Source organism: Dermacentor andersoni, chromosome 4, assembly GCF_023375885.2.
Source record: "Dermacentor andersoni chromosome 4, qqDerAnde1_hic_scaffold, whole genome shotgun sequence".
Lineage (NCBI taxonomy): Eukaryota > Metazoa > Arthropoda > Arachnida > Ixodida > Ixodidae > Dermacentor > Dermacentor andersoni.
The window spans coordinates 200,670,884-200,686,957 of NC_092817.1; the positions used below are offsets into that span (position 1 = coordinate 200,670,884).

Genomic DNA, 16,074 nt, shown 5'->3' on the forward strand with positions numbered 1-16,074 from the left:
GCGCTTCAGAGCGAACCGCCACGCTCACAAGGTGACATGTTTTAATGCGACAGCGTTGAGGAGCTCGTGTCGAAGAAAAGCCGGTGTCATCGGCGTCGGCGGCGTTGGCCGTGAGCGATAAATACCAGAAGGCACTTCTTAAATAAAAAACTTCTTCTAAGATGGGCTGGTGGGAATCGAACCAGGGTCCCCGGAGTGTGAGACGGAGACGCTACCACTCAGCCACGAGTTCAATCGCTCAAAGCGGGACAAAATCGCCTCTAGTGAATGCGGTGTTGCCTAAGAAATGTGCCGTAGAAAGTTATACTGCGGCGTATATCGGTAATTATGACCATATAAATTACAGAAGTTGCAGTTTCACGAGTAGCGAAGTACGTTTCCGCTACATTTCTTCTGCGCTATGCAGAAGAAATGCCACAAGATGGCTTGCCACAAGATGGCTATGCTAGGGTGCCTCGATGCGCGCGCCCCCGCTTAGGGTGAGGACATCTGCGTCGTCTGCTACGGCGGCCGCCATTCTCGTTCCCACTGCATGCTCGTTCTCGCGGAGAACGGACTCCTCCGCTTTCCGGCTCCCTATCTCACGCTCGGCAGCGACTGGGGCTAACCCCCTTTCTCCCGCGCTGTTATGCGGAGGGCGTTAAAAGGCTGAATGGGCATTTTTCTTCGTGAACGGAGGCGCGGTAAACAGGATTGCATGGGAAACCTCACTGATGTCCCAATGCAAGTGAGTGAATTTGATCGGTAAGAAAATTCAGCCGACGCGGACAATGCAACAACGTCTTGGTTCTGCACGCTTTGAAGAAACAGCATCAGCAACGGTAATAAAATATAAAGTCCCCTTTTCGTCTGGTAACAGCCAGATGAATACAAAAGCTGTTACCCAAGCAAACATGAAATCATTTATTCAGTGCTTATGAAAACACACAAAGTTAGAGATTTGTGTTTAATGGGAACGTGAACACTGAACATTATTGCACTTTTTAAAAGTCGACATTTATGTTAAATAGACCGTAATTGATAAAATAGTTGTGATCACTATATATATAGATGCAGACTTCAGACTTTGAAGGAAAAGGCTCGCAGAACTGCAGATTCCAGCTTGCTTACGCAAGGCTGACCCCTGCACAAGTCTTGCTTCCGTGGCCACTAGGATGAGTGCTCGGAATTTGTCGGAGATGAATTCGGAGCCTCACTCTGGCATATGCAGCAGTCAGCATTTTGCTTATTCGTTCTTTGTGAGCCATGCATGTGTTCACTGAGGGTTTGTCTATGCCTTCGAGATAGGCTATCAGAGAACGAAGTGGCGACTTCATGGTGAAAAATTTGCCTGTGCACCATGAGTTGGCAGCGGTGAAATGTTCCTCGTAGTTTTTTAAAGTTTTCATGACATCAGCGCTTGGATATACGAGGTTTTGCCCATCCCTGACGTATTCCTTGAGTGCAGTCAGGGAAGCATACTGATCGTCAGGCTTGCCAAGGAGAGCAGCCTTGCACTGCGGACAAGTTATAGATTTCAAAATTCCTTTCAAAATAAAACCGCCAAGGTAAAACAAGATGCGGCACTCGGTTGACGTGAGCTCTTCAATGAACAGAATTTCCGTGTCGTTGATTTCATCGACTTCGCTTTCTGCACATTCCTTCTTGCTATGTGCAAGCAGATCGACAAGGTATTCGCGGTCGTCAAGTTCGTAGCTTGTTGATCTCGGAGTGTGAAGAAAGTGGCTGACGCTGACGAGTCGGAGTGCACACTTCAAGTCATACGCAGTGGGCACTGGCTTCATGAGCCGCACCACAGAAAAAAGGTTTTCTAGGCAGTCTTGCAACAGCCTGCTCGTGAGGAGGAATTCATACCCTTCACTGCCAAGAAGCACTTCTTGAAGGCGAAGGACAGCCGTTGTCGCAATTAGGACCCCTGCTTGCGATGGCTTCCACTGAGATCCAGTGCCCATTTTCAGTTCTCTGATGGTGTCTGTTGCCGTGCGTAGTGTGTCCAAGGCGGCATGATATTTAGTAATGTTCCTGCGGCTTAGCGCCATGGTGGGATGACGCGATGACATGAGGGCATACCACCTAGAAACGAGGTCCATAAACCACGCTGTTGTTTCGGCCTCTGGCTCAATCACTCCTTCTTTTATTAGGAACCGAATAGCTGGTGGGGCTTCACGGAAGAGCTGGACAGCGACTCCTACTTTCATTTTGGTGAAGTGCCCACAACTAATGTGGGTTTCTGACAAATTTGGTGCTACCTTAAGTTCGTTGGCTGCGTCATAATCCAAGACGGCCTGTACATGCTCCAATTTCACCTTCGAGGCCGTCAGTCCGTTCCTGCTTACTGTAGTATCACTGAGTGTGAAAACTTTTGAGCTTAGAAGCTGTCCTTTCAGGTTCTTAAGGACATGTGCCGGGTCCGAGATGAAAAAAAGTTCCTTCCCTTTTAAGGTTGGGTGAGGTATTGAGCACGAAGTTGTCGAATGGCGGTGGCTCGAAAAGCCAAATTCTCTCCACATAGCGCGGTTTGCTGCACCCATGTCACATGTGATAACACGGACTCTTAGAGAAATCTGGCTGCATATCTGCACTATTTCCAGGACATATGCCTTGAGTACAGAGCCGTCCACGTGCCTACCAGTGAATTCATAGGCTATCACTTGCTTCCATCTCTGGTTTACCCCACCTAGCATAAACACCAAAGCATGATTGGCTGGCTCTTCAGGCTTTGAGGGCAACGTCGTTCCTCCCAGAAGCACGTCTTCGCCACGGTCGAGTTCAAATCTGGGTGCTATCTCCATTTCATCTAAAAAGAGAACGCAGTCTTTCTCCACGTCCTCCATTCCCTCTGCTTTCGACCTCATGACGTCGATCACTTCATGCAGGATACCTGGCAGAAACTTCAGGCCCTGAATTCTTCTTGCTAACGTTCTGCTGGATGGAAGAGGGTAGCCAATCTTTCTGAGTGTTTCATACCCGGTGGTTCCACAAGCAAATTTAATTTTTAGACCTTGCTTTACTGTTTGCGCTGACCACGAATTACCATGATTGTTGTTTCGAGAAAGAGCACGAATTTGGTCTTCATTTAAAAACTTCGTATTTCGTGAGAAATTAGTTGCCTCTTTCTGCAGCTTGCGTACCTGCATCTGTAGTTTTTTGACAGTGTTCTTAGATTCGTTATGATGTTGTCTAAGCTTATTATTGGCTGCTGTGAGATCTGCAATCTTCTTCCTAAGCTCAGCTGCCTCAGAATCGAGGGGTTGGGTCGCAGTAACTATTGCAGTTTCTTGAAGCCGTGCATCCCTGGGGGTCGAAGTAAGTTGCCCATTAGCATTGTTGGTTTCCGTAGCCGCCAATCTCTCATTTATCTCCCCGTCTGACGAAGAATCAGCGGGAGAAAATTCCTGCGTAGTTGAGGGAAGAACGTTTCTCACTTCTCGTGAAGAATTGTGTGCGGCTGCGTCGTCACTGAATAATGCAGGCACGTGTGCATTTCGTTCCCTTGGTGGCCTTCGCTCTTTAGGAAGTTCTGGAAACAGATAAATAAGAAAAAATGCCCATTACATATATTTAAGATTGTGTTAACTAAAAGCAGAATAGAAGGCGCGCCAGAAAATTTAATATGTATGCGCATGAATCGTTTCCTCACATAACTTTTTCAAATGTAGATAATGAGCCGATAAGCAACGTGGTAACAAATACCAGAGTCAGGAGGCATCTCACCTTTGAATGGGAACACCGTTGGTACAGCATTAGGCTTGAGCTTCTTCCACCCATCCGCGCGGTTCTGTTCGAAGCTGCTGGCTTCGAAATGAGCCTGCAGATGAATTTGATATTGAAATTAGCGGCGCATTTCCGGCTCGATAATGAAAACAATGAAGGCAGCACGCAAGAGAACACAGTAGTCCAAATATCAGTCGAATTACTCGAATGACAGCCTCAATCTGCACATAACATATCCTGTCTATCTCATTCACTGACTTAATCCGCCATCGCAGAACGAAGCGTCGGGTTAACAGGCCAAAGAACAAATTAGTCGAAATATCAGGCGAATTACTCGAATGAGCGCCTCAATCTGCACATAACAACGATCTCTGTTAATCTCATTTACTGACATAATGCGGCGTCGTAGGACGAAGCGTCCGGTTAATAGGCAGCGGAAGCTACCCAACGCCGCACACATGTCAAAAACAACTTCAGAAATCGTGAGTGAATTAATCAAAATTGGTTCCTGGACCATCCATTTGCACAGTAATTGCCACAGCTTATGTGCCCTTGCTTGTCCTCATGCTCTGTGCCTTGATGCAATGTTTGGGCCCAGACCGCAATTCGCTGGCAAGCGCCTAGTAAAGGCAATTACCTTTGAATGAAAAGAAGCGGCGAAAGCACGCGTGGTACGTATTCCCCAGCGGACACGTGTCGTGCAATTTCGGATGCGAACAAGCAAGCGGCAGACAATGGCCTGTACCGCGCTGTAGTGAAACTCATTTACTTTGTTTTAGTGTTTCACGCAGCTTTTTTAAGCCGAGCAAGAAGAATATTGAACGACACTTAGCTGCCCAAACGCAACAAAATACAAATAAATCGCAACAAAAACAGCACTGAACCAACATGTGGCACTTACGCTGCAGACACACGAGGAGTTCGTCGGTTGCCACTTGTCACGCTTGACTCGCACCAGCCACAGAAGCCGCCTTTTTGGGTCCCTTGGAAAATGGAACATCCTCCAACCATTTCTCGAATGGTTGGAGCACTGAGGAACACAACATCCAGGCATTCTACGCCGATGAAAGCCGCGCGAACGCAGCAGCGTTTCGAGGACGCCCGCACAGCAGCGCGGCGAAGTCGACGCGGGCAACGCAATGGCGGAGGGAGCGCGCGAAAACAGGTTTAGGCGGCGCCGGCTGGTTCAAAGGGTGACCTCACCCTAAGCGGGGGCGCGCGCATCGAGGCACCCTATGGCTATGCGCACACGCAGAGCCATCTTGTGGCAAGCACAGAAGACTCCCTCCTTGCAATGTACGGCGCTGCCCAGACACGTGGCGCGCCACTCGCCCCATAATAGCGTCCGCCTTCATGGCGCGTCGCGGCCCGGCTGTTTGGCTCGCGTAGATCGCGACGTTTGGCTCGCGTAGATCGTTTGAGTAGGCGGTGCGAACGGGGTGCGATAACGCTATCGCGTTCCACTCTTGAAGGCGAAGCTTAAGCGTCCTCGAATTTTTGTTGCGTTCATTGCCACCTTTACTCTCTCCGCACAATAATTTCTAGAGTTGTGCGAATAGCAATTGGAGATCGAATCGAATACGAACCGAATAGTGTGAGAAGCGAATCAAACCGCATATCAAAATTTTTGGAATAATTCCGAATGCAATCAAGCGTTGTTTAACAAAATCACGAATGGAGCGTTACGAGCAATTAAGCAGTTCGCATTTACAGGGCTTCACGGAGAGTGAGAATGAGCGCTGCAATGTAGTCTGTTGTGCTGCTTAACCTGTGGCACTATGTGATTTTTCAAGCTTTATGTTATGCCTGCGAGGATTATCGTACTTTTACTGCAATTTTCCGTATTGGAAACATCTCACGTTTTAAAATATTAAAAAAATATTCTTATTTTTGAATAATCTCTACTGGATTAGAAGAAGGTCGAACCGAATAAGACACTATTCGATTCATTATGAGAATGTTTCAGGTATTTGCACACACCTAATAATTGCACACAAAGAAGAAATTGCTGCGCTGAAAATATTCGTGGCGCCATCGGCTTCAATGCCGCTGGGCATGGCTCAGCGGCCGTGCTCTGCTGCTGAACTTGTGTCGCAGCTTCCGTTCGCAGTAAACACTTGACAAGGAGTACTTATTGTTCACAAATGCAAAATTGAGGCAGTGCTTCATTCTAGAGAAGATTACTTTTTCTAGAAAAGATGCTGTAGCTGATTGTCGCCGATGGCGGCTACGCATTAGAGTAATCTCGGCTACGCACTGCAATAAGCTCGACACGATGCCTTGCAACTTTGCCACCGCCAATAGGCACGTCGGTCGTGCGGTGCGCCGGCACAACTGCCGTCTGCTTTCGGGTGTAGCCTATCGATTCGGACACCTCTCAGGTGGCCTACATTCTACGCTGATGATGATGATGATGATGATGATGACGGTTTATTGGCATCAACTTTGATACGGGGCGGCGACGCATAATCGCCTAGCCTACTTGAGTTAATCAAGTATGCCGTGCATGTTTTTCATTGTAGCATCTTTGTATACATCTCTTTAATATTCTTCTCTTCCTAAAAGCTTCTCTATCTACATTGTACCACTACCTATGCTTGTAATGGATCCGGTCTTATCAATCTCTTCTCTGCATTTTTCCACCAGTACTCTAAACGTCTGTTGCTTATCTCGATTGACGACCAGTTGATGTTTCCGTCCACTTTAAATGCAATCACTTTTGGAAGGTGTACGTTACCTAAGTGTCACACTGGGTGAATCGTTTGTCATTCCATGAGGATGTGCTAAGTGGTCTGCGGATTTTCGCAGCTGCATACACATGCCTCGTCTCGTTGCGAGTATTTGCTACGGCATGTCCTTGTCCTTGGGAAACAAGCTAGAGACTCAAATAGCAAGGAACTGCTTTTTTGCTACCGTACAGATTGTTCCTTCCAATTTATTTCTTCCAGTTCTTGTAAATATTCATGGTCTTTCTTGCTTCCATTCTTTGCGTCCCATTCACTGTCTCTGTCTTCCTCACTTTCTCTTTCAGTACTCCTTGTTGTCTTTTTGCATTTTAATTTACCCTGTATACTTAGTTGCCAACGTTCTTCTTCCCCCCTTCTGTATCAGCGTTTTTGAGGTACAGATACCTCAGCACTTTAGCCACCCATTTATTTTCCCCCCGGTTCCTGAATCTTTCTTCAAAGCTAATTTTGCTTTGCGCTTCTCTCGCCTCAAAAGAAGACCACGAAGACCAACCCATGTCACTTGATTTCTAGTATTACCATGGGTTCCCAAAGTCAACCCTATAGCAATTTTTTGTTAACTTCCAACCCCGACAAGATATCCGATATCCGAATGGCAGTTGCGAACGTCCGCGCTGGTACCACTACTCGTTTTCCAGATTACACGCACCGCCTCGTATTTATTGTAGCCCCAAGACTCTGTTTCAATGTTGGTGGATTCCGCTTCCCCTTCATTTCCCGATTATCTTCGTGGGTGCTTGAGTATTTCCTTCTTTAACGCATTCACCGAGGTACTTTTATTGCTTGGCTGAAGGCATGACTTGATGTTGAGTTGGTACCACCCCCGTAATTACTACTCTCTTCATTACAAATCATAATTTTCGATTTCTCTGTGCTAAGCTTAAGGCCTAGATTTGTCGCCGCGTTGACACACATATGCGCAAGTGTTTGTAAACCTTGCGTTGTCCACTAGTAGCATTATGGCGTCCGTAGTAGAATTATGTCGTCCGTATACATCACGGAGACCCTCTGTTGCACCATTAGTCTGTTACGCATGTATGATAAATCAAACCATACTGCACTTTTTTCCAGTCATATTTGTTTGCCTTTAACAGAAAGCGTGAGCAACACTGGAGGCAAAAGATCTTGCTTGCAGTCATTGCTGCATTTCCGCTACTTGATTGTATTTACGGGCTTTCTACACAATTTTCACTCAGTTGAATATATATATATATATATATATATATGCGATACTGTCCATTCCATCAGGGATCTTTACAGGAGTGGGTTAGAAGGGTCTGTAGACATTGTACTACAGGCATTTACATAAGAATACAAAAGGTTACTTAGTAAGTGTAAAGGATAATGGAGCTATGTTTACAGCAATAACTATGGAAAAAAACATAACGCACAATCAACTTATTTCAATTACATATGATATTTTTCAAAAAGAGAAAGAAGGCAAGAAAAGAAGCACAAGCATATGACATATGCCATTGACAGCATCATCCATAATTTCACATCACAGGTTTCCAAGAACACTTGGTAATTACAACAATGATAAACACAATGTTCATAGCATCATTTAGTCGCTGCTGACAGTACTGTTGGGCCAGCAAGTTAAAAAAATTGTCAACAGCGGGCTGTGCGACTACGTCTGGGCTAAAGCTTTCCACTCGCGAAAAGCTCGCGGGAAGAACGCAAAACTAAATGGATTGTTAGCGCAAGAATATTCTTGGAGTGTAAGGTGATGTTTATGACGGGTTTTTCTGGATATGTTATAAGAAATATAGGTGTTAGAATCTACATTAACCGTATTATGCAGGATGCGATACAAAAATTTGAGTCGGTACTGCATCGCACGACTACTTAGTGTATTAAGGCCGATCTCGGATAGCATCTGAGTAGGTGAGTCGGTGCGCCTATATCTGTTACAAATAAAACGCGCGCCTGTTCGCTGGAGAGCCTCAAGAGTAGCTATTTGATTTTAGGCAAAGAGAAACCACGCCACGTTCGCATAACTTGAGACATGACGTATGATTGCCACATAGGCCAAGAGCTTGGCTTCCTTCGTAGAGTATCGCAGGGCCCTTTTAAGAACATAAGCTTTCGCATCGCTTTGCTTGCTACGTGCTCTACATGAGTCGGCCATCCTAAGTCTGATCATATGATAACGCCCAAGTACTTATACTGAGTGACAGTGTTAAGTATAATATTATCACAGCATTATGTAAAGGTAGGCTTGGATCTTTTTTTGTTACTGACATTGAAACTATTTTATCCAAGTTGATGGCCATTTGCCAGTTTTCACACCATTGGGCTATCAAAGAAAAATCCTTATTAAGACTACTTTATTCTTGTCGGTTTAGTACTTCTCTATACAGGACGCAGTCGTCTGCCAATAACCTAATCTTGGATTCAACCTGATTAGTTATTTCATTTGCGAACAAAAGGAACAGGATAGGCACCAAAACGGAATCCTGGGGTACACCAGAAAGTAGTGGCACAGTTTCAGAAGTGTGGGAGCCTAACTGAACAAACTCGCGGCGGTCAGATAAGTAATTGCTAATCTACCGAAAAATTGGCCCATCTCCGACTATATGTTTAAGCTTTAGAAGTAGTTTAGCATGGCAGATGCGATCAAAGGCCTTTGAGAAGTCTAGGTAAATAACATATATTTGTTTCTGGTCTTTAATTGCTTTGGCGAAATCGCGTAGGATCTCGACAAGTTGGGTAACGGTAGACAGACAGTCCTGAAGCCATGTTGGCAGGGATGGAGGACATTGTTTGCCTCAATGAACTCTGTAACGAATTTTAAGATAATATGTTCCAAGATTTTACAGCAAGTACATGTGAGAGAAATGGGCCTGTGATTTGACTGACAAGACATTTCGCCCGATTTGTAGACTTAGCAATTTTCCATTCTGCTGGTAGGCATTGTTCGGAGATCGATTTATTGTACATAAGGCATGAATATTTGCTCACAGGCTTAGCATAACGTTTTAGGAAACCGTACGGGATTCCGTCAGGACCGTTGCACTTTTTATCGTCTAAGTTTAATAAATTAGACGATAAAAATGTTTCTCAGGGGACCAACTGCAATGCATGCTCACTGACCTGGAGAGGCAAAGCCGAAGGGTGGGTCTAAAAATTAATCTGCAGAAAACTAAAGTAATGTTTAACAGTCTCGGAAGAGAACAGCAGTTTACGATAAGTAATGAGGCACTGGAAGTGGTAAGGGAATACATCTACTTAGGGCAGGTAGTGACTGCGCATCCGGATCATGAGACTGAAATAATCAGAAGAATAAGAATGGGCTGGGGCGCGTTTGGCAGGCATTCTCAGATCATGAACAGCAGGTTGCCATTATCCCTCAAGAGAAAAATTTATAACAGCTGTGTCTTACCAGTACTCACGTACGGGGCCGAAACCTGGAGGCTTACGAAAAGGGTTCTACTTAAATTGAGGACGACGCAACGAGCTATGGAAAGAAGAATTATAGGTGTAACGTTAAGGGATAAGAAAAGAGCAGATTGGGTGAGGGAATAAACGCGAGTTAATGATATCTTAGTTGAAATCAAGAAAAAGAAATGGGCATGGGCAGGGCACGTAATGAGGAGGGAAGATAACCGATGTTCATTAAGAGTTACGGAATGGATTCCAAGGGAAGGAAAGCGTAGCAGAGGGCGGCAGAAAGTTAGGTGGGCGGATGAGATTAAGAAGTTTGCAGGGACAACATGGCCACAATTAGTACATGACCGGGGTAGTTGGAGAAGTATGGGAGAGGCCTTTGCCCTGCAGTGGGCATAACCAGGCTGATGATGATGATGATGATGATGATGATGATGATGATGATGATGATGAAATTTAATAATCGTGCGAACACGTCTGCATCAGTTACGACTGGAGCGCTCGGTGCCTCCCGTTGTGCTCTATATTTTCTCGCCTGTAAGCACGCGTAACGCCATTGTCGTGGACAAATACGGCATGGAAGAATGTGTTAAACGCTTCCGCTTGTTTCTTTTCTTCTGTCGGCGATAACGGTTTCGGACGGTTATCGTTGTGCCTGACATAACGCCAGAATTTCTGGGGTGAGTCTGATAAAATTCGTAAGCGTTGCACTGCAGAAGCCCTGTTTTTCTACCTTTGTTGTTTCCGTTAACAGTCTGTTTAACAAATTTTTTTATGGCAGAAGTCTGGATATGTGCATACTTTGTTAAATTACCTCAACCTTTTCATTCTACGTTTTAATTTAATTACGTCGCATGTTCTCCATGGGTTATGCTTATTGGTGTTTTTTTTTTTATTGAAGTGAATATTAGGAGAAGTTGGCGCCTTTATGGTGGCACCGTCTACTCCTTGTCACACGGCAAAGGAAACAAATTTGCGTAAAAAGGGAGAATAGCGACATGAAATATGGCACTCAGTAGAACACTGGATGAATAAAAAAATATACAGTCCAACAGTAGATCAGTCGCAAAGTTCTGTGCATTAGTTCAGTCCACGTACGCATATATAAAGTCAGATATTTTGTACAGCCAAAACACACAACACATGTAATGCACTGCAGGTACAGAACAGAATTATACATATTGCGTAAATGTTGCGATCACCACATAAACCAATTATGAACCACGGACAACGCTTCTTACTCATTTAGCGTATTCGGATCATCTGATACCTAATATTTTCCCAAAGTGCTCGTGTCCTCTAAAAACGTTTTCAGAGCAAGAAACGCTCTTTTTTGAAGGCGCGCAGTCGGCCATGGGCCAAGTATCTTTATTAGAGTGAATGGTCTTCTGTCTAACATCAACAAATTTGCTTGCAGTACCCTTCTTTGTGGATCGTATTTCGTGCACTCGAGAAGAAGATGGTTCACATCTTTGTCTGGATGGCCACAAGAACACTGCGGACTAGAGACATGTTTTATCCTGTACAAGAAGTGTTTTGTAAATGCAGTACCAAGACGCAGGCGGTGTACCAATGTTTCACATTTTCTGTTGTCTCTTAGATTTTCCGGCATTGATAAGTTTATAGATGGGTCTATAAAGTATAACTCCGAGTTTTTAGTTTGCTGATCAAACCAGGTAGTTTTGCTGAGGCGACAAGAAATCTGTCTCAGGAGCAGACGGACTTCACTACGCAATAGAGGAAGATTGGTTGTCTCCGCGTTATTGTGCGCTCGATTCGCAGCTGCGTCCGCTGCAGTATTACTAGGAATATTGCAGTGCCCAGGTATCCACAGGAATGCAATTACGTGGTTCATTGCGCTTGCTTTTGTAAGTTCTTTGAGTGTCTCATACAATAGCGAAGTGTTCAAAGAATTTTTTCGTATTGCTCTGTAGTAATGTGAGAGCGCCTTGCCAATCGCTAAATATAACCCATTTTTGCGAATGTTTTTCGGATGTTATGAAACGCAAAGCACACAGGATTGCAAACAGTTCTGCCACGATGGAAGATGTCTCTCGGGATAATTTAAATGTTTGCTCTAGCGCTAAATGTGGAATGACGAATGCTGAAGTCGAGGAATTTCTATGACACGAACCATCTGTATAAACGTGGATGTACTGGGGATATAAGGAGTAAATTTGGAAGAGTGCCAGTTGTTGTGCGGCTACTATGAACATGTCTCTCTTAGATATAATCCCTTCAACCGATAATTCTATTTGAGGGCATGTTAACATCCAGGGAGGGTAACAAACATCCACTTTTAATAATTCAAATCTTGGTAATAATGCTTTATGTTCTCGAACAACATCGTGAATTTTGCTTCTGTTTCTTTCAGTAAGCGCAAGGTTTAATGGATGCTTCTCGTGTTGGGTTAAGATGCGCTAGATATGTCGGCATGTTTCAACCGTTCGTATGGCTGGAAATGGTGGGTGACGAGCTTCAGCCATTACTAAAGAACTCGAGGTAGCCTGCGGAACCCCAAGACACACTCGCAGCCCTCTTGCCAGTAAACGTTGAAGACGTTCCTCAGAAGTTTGCGATAAACCATGGAGAATAGGTGCCAAGTAAGCAATGTTTTGTTCTATGAGTGCGTTATGAACCTGTAATAGTGAAGAGACAGATCCCCCCCACGTTGTACCAGCGAGTCGTCGAAGTACGTTTATTACTGCATTGGTCTGATTTTCAATTGCGCGGATGTGTGAAGCGCATGCTAGCTGGCGGTCAAGAATAACTCCAAGAAATTTATGCTCTTTCACAAACATCAAAGTTTGCCCATTAAGCGTAAGTTGGAAATTATTCAGCTGTCGTCTAGTGAAAGGAAGTGCGGCTGTCTTCGCGTGTGAAAGACTCAGGCCTCTTTCTTTTAAAAAGGTGTCGATATTATCAAGACCCTCTTGCAGCGTTGTTTGAATGTCTTGTATATGAGATCCAGAGGCCCATATGCAGATGTCATCTGCGTACAGCGAATACTGTAGAAAAGACGGGAGTTTTAGTGGCAAGGCTGCCATGATACAGTTGAATAAAAACGGGCTGAGAACACTTCCCTGCGGAACGCCCTGCGTGATGCTGTGATAATGACTCTCTTCTACGAATGTTTCCATAAATATTTTTCTGTCTTTTAAGAAATGTGATACCCATCGCAGCGCTCGACCGTGTAGGCCAAGCTCTAACATACCAGCAAGGATGTGTATGTGACTTACAGTGTCGAATGCTCTTTGATTGTCTGAAAATACTGCTACTGTCACATTTCCGCAACTACGTTCATGTTCGACGCATGTGGCAATGTCTAATACTGAATCCATTGTACACCGATTTTGTCGAAAACCGGTCATGTAATTGGAAAACACATTTGTTTGTTCCCACTACCACTGCAGTCGACGGTCTACATCTTCTCCATTAGTTTGGAAAAACAGCTTGTGAGACTGACGGGTCGGTAGGAGTGAAGACAAAGGGGAGTCTTTCCTTGTTTTAGAACTGGAATTACCCGGGCTAATTTCCATGAATCTGGAAGAGTCTCTCTTATCCAGATATCATTAAATATCTCCAAAAGAGCCATTCTTCCTATTGGACCTAGGTTCTTTAACATCATATACGTGAAACCATCTGGGCCTGCGGTTGTCTTTGTACGGCATGACGAAAGAGCACATTTCAATTCATTTAGACTAAACTCACAGTCAAGTTGAGGATGCTGTGACATAAAGCACGCACGAACTTTCTGTTCTGCTAGTGTTGTCGAACTTTTAAATTGTAGGCAAGTAAACGGAATTCCTGGTCTGGATATATTGGTGTTCTTTTGTATTTGTGGGACAAATTGCCTTAAGCGGTGCATAACATGTGCTTTGAACAGCAACCAAATTTCGTCAATGGTGGCCGAGACCTTTGAGACTAGCTCATTGAAGGCGTAGTACTCTTCTAGTTGTGGCTTCCAGAGTCCTCTTGTTTGCCGATGATAATTTCTGAAGCACCGGTAGGCAATAGCGCAATGTGTCTTCAATATAGGCTTTTTCAAGTAGTACCATAAAGCGGCAGTTGCAGCCCTATCGTGTTGCTGCCATGAACTTGAAAACTTGCGATGCTGCAGCAATCCTCGCACGCAGCGTTTTCACCTGAGGTGACCAAGAGAGATTTCTGTCGATCGCAATTCCAAGGATACGTACGGCAGCGGTCGTCCAGCAAGTGAGAGGGGATATTTGGTCATTTTCTTTCTTGTGAAAGCCATGGCTGTGCTTTTTTTCTGGCGAGAGGTGAAGACCTCGGGGAGCCAAATACATGGACAGCTTCAGTAATGTATCTTGAAGTCGTTGTTTGGTGATATAGCGCCAGCTTTATGCGCCCCAGATGCAGATATCATCGGCATAGATTGTGATGTGTGCTCTTAATGGCAGGAAGGAAGGAAGGAAAAAGTGGAGAAGGAAAGGCAGGCAGGTTAACCAGTTTAGCTTAAACGGTTTGCTACCCTACACATGGGAGCGGGATGGGGGGGATGAAAGATGGGGACAGGAGAGAGAGAGAGAGAGAGCACATAGCACAGCACACACATATCGTCCGTTAGAGTCCATCACTTTGGCATGGTACGTGATATCACTGCCACAGCCGCTTGTCCAATGCCGTCTCTTTCAAAAACCGCAGTAGTCCCTTCGTCGCCTTCAGCTGCGATGTCTTCTGTCGGCGGCATGTGAAAATCGTATCGAGGGACAAGGGTCTAGTGTCAAGGTGCGCTAGAACGGATGCCAGGGACTGTCGCTGAACATTATATTCAGGACAGTCGCACGGAATGTGTTCCAGCGTACCCTCGCAAAGACAGGCATTGCAGAGAGCATTGTCGGCCATTCCAATGCGAAATAAGTAAGATTTCGTGAAAGCCATAAGCGATAAAGCAGAGTCGCCTCTCTTCGGCGGAGTCCCGTTGGCATATAGAGATGCATCAAAGAGGGCAGGTGGTATTGACGGTTGCTCCGGTTGGTCTGGCGGTTTGGTGTGCGCCATAGAGAGAGCGTGATCTCCTGTGCAAGCACTCGAAGTCTGCTAGCTGCGTCGGATCGGGAAAGTGGTATGGCCTCTTGTGCGTGTTCAAGAGCTGCCCGAGCGGCATTATCGGCGTCTTCGCTTCCTATGACGTCTTAATGGCAGGTTTCTTGTTATGTGTATCAGGGTGAGATATATAGGAACGGGCTGAGCACAGCACCGTGGGGTACGCCCTTCATCATTGCGTAAGACTGCGTAGGTCCGTTCAGAATACTAATAAATATTTTCCGCTCCGTTAAATTGTTTTCTATCTACTTTTATAGCTTTCCCCAAGGCCAAGGCTAGCCAAAGCTGCAAGAATGGCGTGGAGAAAAACAGAGTCAAAAGCTAGCCTTGATGTCAAGGAAAACGGCCGCCGGGATGCGCCCAGCGTGAATGTCCTCTTCAAGTGAAGAGACCAGGGCGATGACATTATCAATAGCAGAACTGTTTTGGCGGAAGCCGTTCATTTCTTGGGGAAACTCATTGTGGCTTTCAAAGAACCATGCAATACGTTTGTAGATCATCCGCTCCATAAGCTTGCGTGCACAGCACAGTAGGGCGATGGGCCGGAAAGACGCGTAGCTTGTTGGCTGCTTAAAAGGCTTCAGAATTGGCACGGCTTTTGCCAGCTTCTATTCCGTTGGGAACTCACCAAACATCCACGAAGAATTATAATATTCCAGGGGTCGTAAGCGGAGGTGCGGGGCAGCTTTTCGATGGCTTCATAACTTATTTGGTGATGACCCGGAGATGTGTGCCTGTTTGATTCAGCGATAGCGGTGCTGAGCTCTTCAATTGTGAAAGGCAGATCCAACGCCCGTACTGCCACCTGTGGGATGCCAGACTGACTATCTGTGGAAGAAATCGAAGGCCTTGAACCTGCTTATAGTAGTCTGCAGTATTCATCTGAGATTTCTTTGAGGGAATTTCGTTCATGCAGAGAGAGTGCAGCAAGGGGGCGAAGGTGTTGGGGCGACGGGCGCATACCTCTAAGGATCCGCCAAATTTTGGCTACAGGCTGACGCACATCTAAATTCGCGCCATCTTTGCTGACTACGTTTATCCAGGTATCGCCGGATGTGACGTTGTGTCCGTCGCCAGGCACGTAGGTCTTCAAGGCATTTCGTGCGTAAAACTTTCCTTTCAGCTCGCCTGCGAATGGCACACGATCTTTCAA

The 16,074-nt window shown here is 45.4% G+C and overlaps 1 long non-coding RNA gene across 1 annotated transcript; it reads right to left on the minus strand.

Moving 5' to 3' along the window:
* Positions 1–3,055: 3,055 nt before the first annotated feature.
* LOC129386698 (uncharacterized) lies at positions 3,056–4,937 on the minus strand. Its single transcript, XR_011893725.1, has 3 exons — positions 4,616–4,937; positions 3,715–3,808; positions 3,056–3,520 (listed from the first exon to the last, which is right to left on the minus strand). It is a non-coding gene; the product is annotated as an uncharacterized lncRNA (long non-coding RNA).
* Positions 4,938–16,074: the final 11,137 nt, after the last annotated feature.